The sequence below is a fragment of the Lolium rigidum genome, chromosome 1 (assembly GCF_022539505.1).
Source record: "Lolium rigidum isolate FL_2022 chromosome 1, APGP_CSIRO_Lrig_0.1, whole genome shotgun sequence".
Classification (NCBI taxonomy): domain Eukaryota; kingdom Viridiplantae; phylum Streptophyta; class Magnoliopsida; order Poales; family Poaceae; genus Lolium; species Lolium rigidum.
Window position 1 is genome coordinate 68728759 of NC_061508.1, and position 13355 is coordinate 68742113.

The following is a 13355-nucleotide window of genomic DNA, read 5'->3' on the forward strand; positions in this document are numbered from 1 at the left end:
CGCGAAACCCCGGTGCCAGAGAGCCACGATACGGAAAACCTTCCGGAGACGCCGCCGCCGCCAATCCCATCTCGGGGGATTACGGAGATCTCCTCCGGCACCCTGCCGGAGAGGGGATTCATCTCCCGGAGGACTCTTCACCGCCATGGTCGCCTCCGGAGTGATGAGTGAGTAGTTCACCCTGGACTATGGGTCCATAGCAGTAGCTAGATGGTTGTCTTCTCCTCATTGTGCTTCATTGTTGGATCTTGTGAGCTGCCTAACATGATCAAGATCATCTATACGTAATACTATATGTTGTGTTTGTCGGGATCCGATGGATAGAGAATACTATGTTATGTTAATTATCAAGTTATTACCTATGTGTTGTTTATGATCTTGCATGCTCTCCGTTATTAGTAGAGGCTACGGCCAAGTTTTTGCTCTTAACTCCAAGAGGGAGTATTTATGCTCGATAGTTGGGTTCATGCCTCCATTGAATGCGGGACAGTGACGAGAAAGTTCTAAGGTTGTGGATGTCTTTGTTGCCACTAGGGATAAAACATTGATGCTATGTCCAAGGATGTAGTTATTGATTACATTACGCACCATACTTAATGCAATTGTCTGTTGTTTTGCAACTTAATACTTGGAAGGGGTTCGGATGATAACACTGAAGGTGGACTTTTTAGGCATAGATGCATGCTGGATGGCGGTCTATGTACTTTGTCGTAATGCCCAATTAAATCTCACTATATTTATCATGACATGTATGTGCATTGTTATGCCCTCTCTATTTGTCAATTGCCAGACTGTAATTTGTTCACCCAACATGCTTTTATCTTATGGGAGAGACACCTCTAGTGAACTTGTGGACCCCGGTCCATTCTTTTATACTGAAATACAAATCTGCTTTGCAATACTTGTTCTTTCTGTTTTCTCTGCAAACAATCATCTTCCACACAATACGGTTAATCCTTTGTTACGGCAAGCCGGTGAGATTGACAACCTCACTTGTTTCGTTGGGGCAAAGTACTTTGGTTGTGTTGTGCGGGTTCCACGTTGGCGCCGGAATCTACGGTGTTGCGCCGCACTACATCCCGCCGCCATCAACCTTCAACGTGCTTCTTGGCTCCTCGCTGGTTCGATTAAACCTTGGTTTCTTTCTACCCCTTAGCGGACGATTTTGAGACGTTGTCTATCAGAACTTTTCTTGTAGTGGGAGTCAACAACTACTTCAAGAGACAGGACCATGTCAGGAGAGTCAGATACCACATTCAACAAGTAGAAAATCTAGATTAGCAATAGAAAGGAACTAGCTTCCTAAACCTAGCTCCTATTTAGCTAGAATCTATTCTTAGCCTCTATACCTAGTTAAATACTCTACAAACGAGTTCGTGATAGGATTAGACTACGAGTCGTTCTTCCGGAATTTAATTGCAGTTTTACCTCATTGTAAAGTAGGTGGTCATGGCTGATCTTCACGTAACGTAGTCGGAGTTGTAATTCTATAGACATGCCTTGGACCCGCATATGTTTCGTTGTACCACTCGAGCGATATAATACTAGTGGAACGGTGTTTCATTGGTGTTATATCAGACTTGCATACTACACCATGCAGTGGTATGTCGGGTCACCACAGTGGTTCCCAACGAACGTGTGAGTTACACGCCATCAAGCTCTTTTTCCGGCGCCGTTGTCGGGAGATCAAGACACGCTGCAAGGGGAGTCTCCACTTCCCAATCTCTTTACTTTGTTTTTGTCTTGCTTTATTTTATTTACTACTTTGTTTGCTGCACCTAAACAAAACACAAAAAAATTAGTTGCTAGTTTTACTTTATTTACTGTCTTGCTCTCTATATCAAAAACACAAAAAAATTAGTTACTTGCATTTACTTTATCTTGTTTGCTTTATTTATCTGTTGCTAAAATGAATACCCCTGAAAATACTAATTTGTGTGACTTCACAAACACAAATAATAATGATTTCCTATGCACACCTATTGCTCCACCTGCTACTACAAGCAGAATTCTTTGAAATTAAACCTCGCTTTACCGAACCTTGTTATGAGAGAGCAATTTTCTGGTGTTAGTTCCGATGATGTCTGCTGCCCATCTCAATAATTTTGTTGAACTTTGTGAAATGCAAAAATATAAGGATGTAGATGGTGATATTATTAAATTGAAATTGTTTCCTTTCTCATTAAGAGGAAGAGCTAAAGATTGGTTGCTATCTTTGCCTAAGAATAGTATTGATTCATGGACTAAATGTAAGGATGCTTTTATTGGTAGATATTATCCTCCCGCTAAAATTATATCTTTGAGAAGTAGCATAATGAATTTTAAGCAATTAGATACTGAACATGTTGCTCAAGCATGGGAGAGAATGAAATCTTTGGTAAAGAATTGCCCAACCCATGGACTGACTACTTGGATGATCATCCAACCCTTCTATGCAGGACTAAATTTTTCTTCGTGGAATTTATTGGATTCAGCTGCTGGAGGTACCTTTATGTCCATCACTTTGGGGGCGGCTGCAAATCTTCTTGATGATATGATGATAAATTACTCTGAATGGCACACGGAAAGAGCTCCACAAGGTAAGAAGGTAAATTCTGTTGAAGAAACCTCTTCCTTGAGTGATAAGATTGATGTGATTATGTCTATGCTTGTGAATGGTAGATCTAATGTTGATCCAAATAATGTTCCTCTAGCTTCATTGGTTGCCCAAGAAGAAAATGTTGATGTGAATTTCATTAAAAATAATAATTTCAACAACAATGCTTATAGGAACAACTCTGGTAATAACTATAGGCCATATCCTTCGCTAATGGTAATGGTTATGGTAATTCTTATGGGAATTCTTACAACAATAATAGGAGTGTACCCCTGGTCTTGAAGCCATGCTTAAAGAATTTATTAGTACACAAACTGCTTTTAACAAATCTGTTGAGGAAAAGCTTGATAAAATTGATATTATTGCTTCTAGAGTTGATAGACTTGCCTCCGATGTTGATCTATTAAAATTGAAAGTTATGCCTAATGAGGATATTGATAATAAGATTACTACTACAGCAAATGCCATCCAAGTTAGAATTAATGAGAATATAAGATTAATGGCTGAATTGCGTGCTAGGTGGGATAGAGAAGAAAATGAAAAACTAGCTAAAGAGAATAATGTAGCTAAAGTTTGGACTATTACCACCATTAGTAATGATAATGATTCACATGTTGCTGCACCTCCTACTATCAATGGTAAAATAATTGGTGTTGGCAATGTTTCTACTCCTAGTGCAAAGCGAACAAAACCGCTCGAAATTGCTAAAACTCGCTGAAACTGCTTGTGATAAAACTGCTGAAATTTTTTCCAACCTTGGGAACAATGATCCCATTGCTGTAGCTCATAATGATTTAGATTTTGATGATTGCCACATCTCTGAAGTTATAAAGTTCTTACAAAAACTTGCTAAAAGTCCTAATGCTAGTGCTATAAATTTAGCCTTTACAAAACATATTACAAATGCTCTCATAAAAGCTAAAGAAGAGAAACTAAAACTTGAAACTTCTATTCCTAGAAAGTTAGAAGATGGTTGGGAGCCCATCATTAAAATGAAATTCAATGACTTTGAATGTAATGCTTTATGTGATCTTGGTGCAAGTATTTCTGTTATGCCTAAAAAGATTTATGATATGCTTGACTTGCCACCATTGAAGAATTGTTATTTGGATGTTAATCTTGCCGATAATGTTAAAAAGAAACCTTTGGGGAGGATTGATAATGTGCGCATTACGGTTAACAATAACCTTGTCCCCGTTGATTTTGTTGTCTTGGATATCGAATGCAATGCATCTTGTCCTATTGTGTTGGGAAGACCTTTTCTTCGAACCGTCTGTGCTGTTATTGATATGAGGGAAGGTAATATTAGATATCAATTTCCTCTCAAGAAAGGTATGGAACACTTCCCTAGAAAGAGAATGAAGTTACCTTTTTATTCTATTATTAGAACAAGTTATGATGTTGATGCTTCTACTCTTGATGTTACTTGAATTACACTTTCTGCGCCTAGCTGAAAGGCGTTAAAGAAAAGCGCTTATGGGAGACAACCCATGTTTTTACTACAGTACTTTGTTTTATATTTGAGTCTTGGAAGTTGTTTACTACTGTATCAACCTCTCCTTATCATGTTTTTGTGCCAAGTAAAGTTTCTATGCTAAAGTTGATGTTATATTTGGGATCGCTGCGCAGAAACAGCATTGCTGTCTGTCACGAATTCAGGCATAAGTCTCTGTAGAAAATTCAAAAAAATCTGAAAAATTACGAGCGTGATCCTCAGATATGTACGCAACTTTCATTAGTTTTGAGTTTTTCCATTTGAGCAAGTCTAGTGCCCCTTTCAGGTTCGTCTTTACGGACTGTTACGTTTTTGACAGATTCTGCCTTTTATTTCGCATTGCCGTATTTGCTATGTTGGATGAATTCCTTTGATCCATTAATGTACAGTAGCTTTGTGCAATGTCCGGAAGTGTTAAGAATGATTGTGTCACCTCTGAATATGTGAATTTTTAATTGTGCACTAACCCTCTAATGAGTTTGCTTGAAGTTTGGTGTGAAGGAAGTTTTCAAGGGTCAAGAGAGGAGTATGATATACTATGATCAAGAGGAGTGAAAGCTCTAAGCTTGGGGATGCCCCCGTGGTTCATCCCTGAATATTTTAAGAAGACTCAAGCGTCTAAGCTTGGGGATGCCCAAGGCATCCCCTTCTTCATCAATAACATCATCAGGTTCCTCCCCTGAAACTATATTTTTATTCAGTCACATCTTATGTTCTTTGCTTGGAGCGTCGATTTGTTTTTGTTTTTGTTTTTGTTTGAATAAAATGGATCTTAGCATTCACTGTGTGGGAGAGAGACATGCTCCGCTGTTGCATATGGACAAATATGTCCTTAGGCTTTACTCATAATGTTCAAGGCGAAGGTTGAAACTTCTTCGTTAAATTGTTATATGGTTGGAATCGGGAAACGCTACATGTAGTAATTCTAAAATGTCCTGGATAATGTGATACTTGGCAATTGTTGTGCTCATGTTTAAGCTCTTGCATCATATACTTTGCACCCATTAATGAAGAAATACATAGAGCTTGCTAAAATTTGGTTTGCATATTTGGTCTCTCTAAGGTCTAGATAATTTCTAGTATTGAGTTTTGAACAACAAGGAAGACGGTGTAGAGTCTTATAATGTTTACAATATGTCTTTTATGTGAGTTTTGCTGCACCGGTTCATCCTTGAGTTTGCTTCAAATAACCTTGCTAGCCTAAACCTTGTATCGAGAGGGAATACTTCTCATGCATCCAAAATCCTTGAGCCAACCACTATGCCATTTGTGTCCACCATACCTACCTACTACATGGTATTTCTCCGCCATTCCAAAGTAAATTGCTTGAGTGCTACCTTTAAAATTCCATCATTCGCCTTTGCAATATATAGCTCATGGGACAAAATAGCCTTAAAAACTATTGTGGTATTGAATATGTACTTATGCACTTTATCTCTAATTAAGTTGCTTGTTGTGCGATAACCATGCTTACGGGGACGCCATCAACTACTCTTTGTTGAATATCATGTGAGTTGCTATGCATGTCCGTCTTGTCTGAAGTAAGAGAGATCTACCACCTTAATGGTTGGAGCATGCATATTGTTAGAGAAGAACATTGGGCCGCTAACTAAAGCCATGAACCATGGTGGAAGTTTCAGTTTTGGACATATATCCTCAATCCCATATGAGAACATTAACTGTTGCCACATGCTTATGCATTTAAGAGGAGTCCATTATCTGTTGTCCATGTTGTCCCGGTATGGATGTCTAAGTTGAGAATAATCAAAAGCGAGAAATCCAAAATGTGAGCTTTCTCCTTAGACCTTTGTACAGGCGGCATGGAGGTACCCCTTTGTGACACTTGGTTGAAACATGTGTATTGCGATGATCCGGTAGTCCAAGCTGATTAGGACAAGGTGCGGGCACTATTAGTATACTATGCATGAGGCTTGCAACTTGTAAGATATAATTTACATAACTCATAAGCTTTATTACTACCGTTGACAAAATTGTTTCATGTTTTCAAAATAAAAGCTCTAGCACAAATATAGCAATCGATGCTTTCCTCTTTGAAGGACCTTTCTTTTACTTTTATTGTTGAGTCAGTTTACCTATGTCTCTCCACCTTAAGAAGCAAACACTTGTGTGAACTGTGCATTGATTCCTACATACTTGCATATTGCACTTGTTATATTACTTTACATTGACATACTAGCGAGGGACGTGCCTATATGTCACAAGATAAAGATCTACAAAAGAACATGGACACAGGAAGTTTTAACGTGGAAAAATACCTCCAACGAGAAGGGAAAAAATCACGGGCGTCAACCAACAAATCACCACTATCATGGGAGAGCCTACACATCGTCAGCCCAAACCTCCCGATGACAAGTCTCGCTCTCTCATCAGTAGGTAGCTTTTGTATGAATTTGGATCACAACATAGTTAATATTTAGCTAGGTGTCATTGAATGTCACTTGCAAGTTGCAACCCATGTTACTTATGATTAGTACGAATCACGAAGCAACCTAACCATGCTTCGTATTTTTCTTAGTTGTAACCAATGTGTAAGTAGTAAATCTTTGTTGTAACTCCACGTGCAACTGGGAAAAAAATCTTAGTTACAACATTGCCAAAGACAGTTTCCAAGTTTTTGTATAAAAATCATTTTCATTTTCTAAATGTTAAAAATAGGTTTTTGGTGGATCAAACATAAACAATATGGTGCAAAATGGCGTCACTCAATTTTTTTAAAAAAAGTAAACACTATTTGTATGCATAACACCCACATATTATGAATTTCTAAGCTTTATATCCACACTCACACATTTAAAAATTCCTTTATGTCGATTTTCATCGCCCAAAGTTTTGCTCAAAGAATGGGTGTCTCTGATACGTCTCAAACGTATCTATAATTTCTTATGTTCCATGCTACTTTTATTACAATACTTGAATGTTTTATACATACTTTACAGCATTATTATACATTTTCCGGCACTAACCTATTAACAAGATGCCGAAGTGCCAGTTGCTGTTTTCTGCTGTTTTTGGTTTCAGAAATCCTAGTAAGGAAATATTCTCGGAATTGGACGAAATCAACGCCCAGGGGCCTATTTTTACACGAAGCTTCCAGAAGACCGAAAGGGGGACGAAGTGGGGCCATGGGGCGCCGCCACACTAGGGCGCCGCGGCCAAGGGGGGGCCCGCGCGGCCCTAGTGTGTGGGCCCCCCGTGATGCCCTTTGACCTACCCTTCCGCCTACTTAAAGCCTCCGTCGCGAAACCCACTGTACCGAGAGCCACGATACGGAAAACCTTCCAGAGACACCGCCATCGCGAGTCCCATCTCGGGGGATTCAGGAGATCGCCTCGATACGTCTCCGACGTATCGATAATTTCTTATGTTCCATGCTACATTATTGATGATATCTACATGTTTTATACACATTATATGTCGTATTTATGCATTTTCTGGAACTAACCTATTAACAAGATGCCGAAGAGCCGATTGTCTGTTTTCTGCTGTTTTTAGTTTCAGAAATCCTAGTAAGGAAATATTCTCGGAATTGGACGAAATCAACGCCTGTGGTCCTATTTTTGCACGAAGCTTCCGGAAGACCGAGGGGGAAAGGAAGTGGGGCCACGAGGCGCCGCCACACTAGGGCAGCGCGGCCCGAGGCCCCGGCCGCGCCGGCCCGGTGTGTGGGGCCCTCGTGTGGCCCCCGCGTTGCCCTTCCGCCTACTTAAAGTCTTCGTCGCGAAACCCTCCGTACCGAGAGCCACGATACGGAAAACCTTCCGGAGACGCCGCCGCCGCGAATCCCATCTCGGGGATTCAGGAGATCGCCTCCGGCACCTCGCCGGAGAGGGGAATCATCTCCCGGAGGACTCTTCATCGCCATGATTGCCTCCGGAGTGATGAGTGAGTAGTTCACCCCCGGACTATGGGTCCATAGCGAGTAGCTAGATGGTCGTCTTCTCCTTATGTGCTTCATTGTCGGATCTTGTGAGCTGCCTAACATGATCAAGATCATCTATCTATAATACTATATGTTGTGTTTGTCGGGATCCGATGGATAGAGAATACTATGTTATGGTGATTATCAATCTATTACTTATGTGTTGTTTATGATCTTGCATGCTCTCCTTTATTAGTAGAGGCTCTGGCCAAGTTTTTGATCTTAACTCCAAGAGGGAGTATTTATGCTCGATAGTGGGTTCATGCCTTTGTTGTTGTTGTTGTTGTTGTTGTTGTTGTTGTAGTGGGTTCATGCCTCCATTAAATCTGGGACAGTGACAGAAAGTTCTAAGGTTGTGGATGTGTTGTTGCCACTAGGGATAAAACATTGATGCTATGTCTAAGGATGTAGTTGTTGATTACATTACGCACCATACTTAATGCAATTGTCTCGTTGCTTGCAACTTAATACTGGAAGGGGTTCGGATGATAACTCGAAGGTGGACTTTTTAGGCATAGATGCATGCTGGATAGCGGTCTATGTACTTTGTCGTAATGCCCTGATTAAATCTCACTATATTTATCATATCATGTATATGCATTGTTGTGCCCTTTTCTATTTGTCAATTGCCCGACTGTAATTTGTTCACCCAACATGCTTTTATCTTATGGGAGAGACACCTCTAGTGAACTGTGGACCCCGGTCCTATTTTTTACATCGCATACAATCTACTGCAATACTTTCTTTACTGTTTACTTCGCAAACAATCATCTTCCACACAATACGGTTAATCCTTTGTTACAGCAAGCCGGTGAGATTGACAACCTCACTGTTTCGTTGGGGCAAAGTACTTTGGTTGTGTTGTGCAGGTTCCACGTTGGCGCCGGAATCCCTGGTGTTGCGCCGCATCACATTTCGCCACAATCAACCTTCAACGTGCTTCTTGGCTCCTCCTGGTTCGATTAAACCCTGGTTTCTTTCTGAGGGAAAACTTGCTGTTGTGCGCATCATACCTTCCTCTTGGGGTTTGTAATATCCCAGGTATTGGGGTTACAAAAATAGAGGAAACAGATGTGTGCATTGCATTCATGCATAGAAAATCTGGGGAATTTTCGCGCTTTAAAGTAAAACAGTCACAAGAATCGAAGTTTCACTTGACCTTGGTGGAATTGAAGTAGCTCATCAAGTCAAGCGCTATAAACCTCAATGTGACTTTGCTAAAACTTTGTTTTGGGTAGAGATAAATTGATCTAAGGGGTTATATCAAATGGAATTAAAATCAACACAAAAACTTATTAATCAAGGATCAACTACTTGATCTTATTAAAGATCACAACATGATATTCCTTGCCATAACATATGAACATCCATTTAATTGGAAATCAAGTAACAATAAATGGAGAAACTATTCTTCACTTATCTTCTCCATGTCTTAAACAAATCCATGATCCTACCATGAACCTCATGGTATTCATTGTACTTCATTCTTGGAATCATGATAAGGAGATCAACCTTAGGAAGATATAATTCTTCTCTATTCCAAATTATTATGCATCAAACCTAAAGAGGTGAGAGTCCTATTTTATTTAGGGAAGCAATGACAAACCCCGAGGCAAATCTTGGATATAAATATACATATGATCACAACATTATTTTCAAGAGGAACCCTAGAGTATCACTAGGCATTCCTTAGAGAAAGAAACCAATTATGTGAGACATATATATAATGGTGATTATCAATCCCTATGGAGCCTAACCATAGGATAGTAATACAATTCTTCCCAAATGAGAGAGACCATGTATTCTAAACCTAGCTTTACCTATTAATGAACAAAGGACAACCTTTGAATTAAAGTATTAGGTTGTAAACCATTTCCCTTGGAGTGGTGAGATAACCTAATATCACATGGAATAATACCATATCCATGAAATGATAAGGTAAGGAGGAGATTAACTCAACCAAGATAGCCAAGTGGAGTTTTAGCCTAGATACCTAAAGAGATCCTGTGAGTACACCATAAAACCTAGAATAACTATTCCTATGAAAGAGAGCTCAAGCTTTGGTGCTACACTCAAGTTAATTGAGGCAACACTTGAAAAATTGGAGGGAGAGAACTATCCATATATCCAGAGGATTATATCATCATACCTTGGAAGAACTCTAAGTAATATCTCAGACATTCTCCTGGGATATAAACTATATAGGCCACCATAATAGCCCATCCTAGCAAATAAAATAGAAGTGCTATACCTTAGTTCATCAAGACAATGCTAGATCATGGAAGTGAGAAACCCATTTAATGAGAGATACCTTAGGAAGCCAAACCTTGATCATTATAAAATTGAGTGATGATCATAAACCCTAAGAACTTGAGGTAATGATATCAAGAACAAGTTGATCATGTCTAACCATGATCATGTTCCTGAGGCATGTGAGGATAAGTTAAACCCTAATAGGATCAGTAGGTACTATTCACCACATGAAATCATGGGGAGGTAACTGGTAAGCAACCCTAGGCTAATAACCCAACCTTAACTTGTGAATCAATCAGGATCATAAGTAGAATCCTACCATATCTATGTTTCATAAATTAAAGAACCTAAGAAAACCTTAGAGTAAAACTCCATACTTAATATGGTGAGAAACCATCCATTAATATGACCAAAGTTAACTATAAAAAGAACTATAACAACTCTAGTTATCGTAACAATAGATTAAGGATAAAATAGAAATCTATTTGTATAATATACAACCAATTCTCAAGTCCTTGGTAATTAAAGGAAAACAGAAACAATTAAGCAAGTAACCATATTACATTGGTTAGGGGAGATGAAACCCTAGCCGAGTGCACTATAGTGTCATCCCATATCTACAAACTAGAATTATATCTCAACCTAGTTTATATACCACTTGGGTGAGCACAACTAAAACCCAATGAAGCCATATTTGAGTTTCAAACCCTATGTCAGTAAGTACATAGTATTAGAACCCTAGCATTACACTCTCATGCTTAAATATTGAACATAAGAGACATCTAGTGCTAAACTCTATAATTAAACCCATGTGTGGATATCAACCACTTATTCTTGTAACCAAGGTCAACCTTGAGGGAGACAATACCTACCTTAGGTCCTTTCAATGCTAATAATAGTGTTAACTTTGCAAGGGGGTTGTAATGGAAATCATAAAACCCTAATAGAATTATTGCTCACATAAAATCATATGTGAACAACCAACTTCTTAAATAGAAACCAACTCCTAATAACTAACTCTGAACTACTTTGAGTTGAGATTATCAACTCTATTAATTCCAAATAGATTGGATTTATATAGAAAAAGAAATTAAAAATGAAAATACAAACTCATGTCTAATTGCTATTTTGAATAAATCACCAATATGCAATATAATCTAATACAAAATAATTGTTTTAAATGAAATAGTGGTGTAATAATCATTGCACCAGATCTTAATAAAATTAACATATTGAAATACCTGCAAAATAGAAAATATTTAAAATATGAATTCAAATCTGAATTCAAAATAGAAATACAAAACAGAAAATAAATAAAAGAGAAAAGAGAGAAAAACCTCACCTGGACCTTACTCGGCCGTGGCGACCCACCGACGACCCAACTGGGGAAGCCCAGAAACAGCCCAAGCTACAGCCCAACAGCCAACCCACCATACCGATTGGAGAAAAAAAAAGACACGCAGAAGGCTATCGTCTTCTTCCTCCTCCATGAGACCGACACGGCGACGCCGACCATCTCCACGTCCCCGTCGCCGATAAGCTCGACCCCGGACGCCAATGACCATTCCAGAACCGAGGAGAACTCCAGTGGCATCCGCTGCTAGTCGGTGCGCCAAGATTCCCGCCCAAATACCACGCCGACATCGTCGTGCATCCCCAACCGGCCACCGCAGTCGTGCCGCCATGGTGGACCATCTCATGCCCTATAAAACCACCAGGAGGACCGCCGTGCTGCCCTTGTTCGTCTCCGCCCTTCCAATCCCTCTCATTCCCACCCTATCCCTCGCCATCATCTGCCATTTACCGCCGGCATCGGAGAAGAAACCAACGACTGGAGTCGTCCCAGCATCCGTGCAGTGGTCGAGGAGGTGCGCCTCGACGTGCACAACGTCTGGTAGAAGCCCAGCATCAAGGGGAGGACGAGGTTGTGCCAATTTAGCCGTTCCCTTTCTTCGGTCATCGACGGAATCGGCGAAACCATGGACGACTGCGTCAACCATCGTCCTCGTCGACCACTCAGGAAGACTCAGGGTGAGAATACGCGTCTTTAGAGCCCAAATACATGCTTAATCATCAACTGTGGCGCTATTCCGAGTACCTCGCCGGAGATCGCCGCCGCAGACATGTTCGCCGGAGTAACTCCGGTGGTCATTTCGTGGGGGCGCCGCTATATTTCGGTTCCGCGTGTACTGGGGGTCCGATTGCCGCCTTTCTCGGAGTCCCGCAAGCCCTAGAGCGCCGCCAACGTCGACGGTCAACTCGCCGGCGTTAAACCGTTGGTGGAGAGACTTGTCCCGTAGGACCCTTTGGTCGAGTTGACCTGGTCAGCGTCTCACCTGGCAGCCAACGTAGCCTAGGCCCACCAATCAGTCACAGTAGCTAGAAACAACTCGGGTACGTTTAGTATTTTCTCTTTTATTTCAAAGTTCATAAATTGCTGAAACTTTGCAAAAATATAAAAAAATCCATTACAACTCAGAAAAATACAAATGAGATATCAAAATGATCCTAAAAATAAGATCTATCCAATAAAAATATAATATAAAAATTTTATTTTTAATAAAAATTTAATTGTTTAACCATTAATAATTAAGGCTTTATTTCTAATTCTAAATTCAATTAAAATTCAATAATTAGGAAAACTTTCCAAATTAAATAAAAACCAGTAAGTAAATAAATAAAACATTAAAACTAATTTTCTTTATTTGTTATTTTATTAAATCCTTATTAGAGGGATTTAAACCCTAAGTAATAATTACCTTAATTATTAATCCTTTTAAGATAATAAAATGCCAATTTCAATATTATTTTTTATTTCAAAGTTATTAATAAGTTCAACTTTATAATGAAGTTATTACCTTAATAACTATATGGTAGATTAGGAAACCCTAATTACATATTGAATAAAGATTACAACCTCACCATTTCATGTGAAACCCTAAAACCCTAAATTCACTTAGAACCCTAGCTCCACCATTTTATGTGTGAACCCTAATGTGCTTCTAAACCTAAGACCTAGGTTAGAACATGTGATCATGATACTTTGATTTGATTCCTAGAACCATAATTAG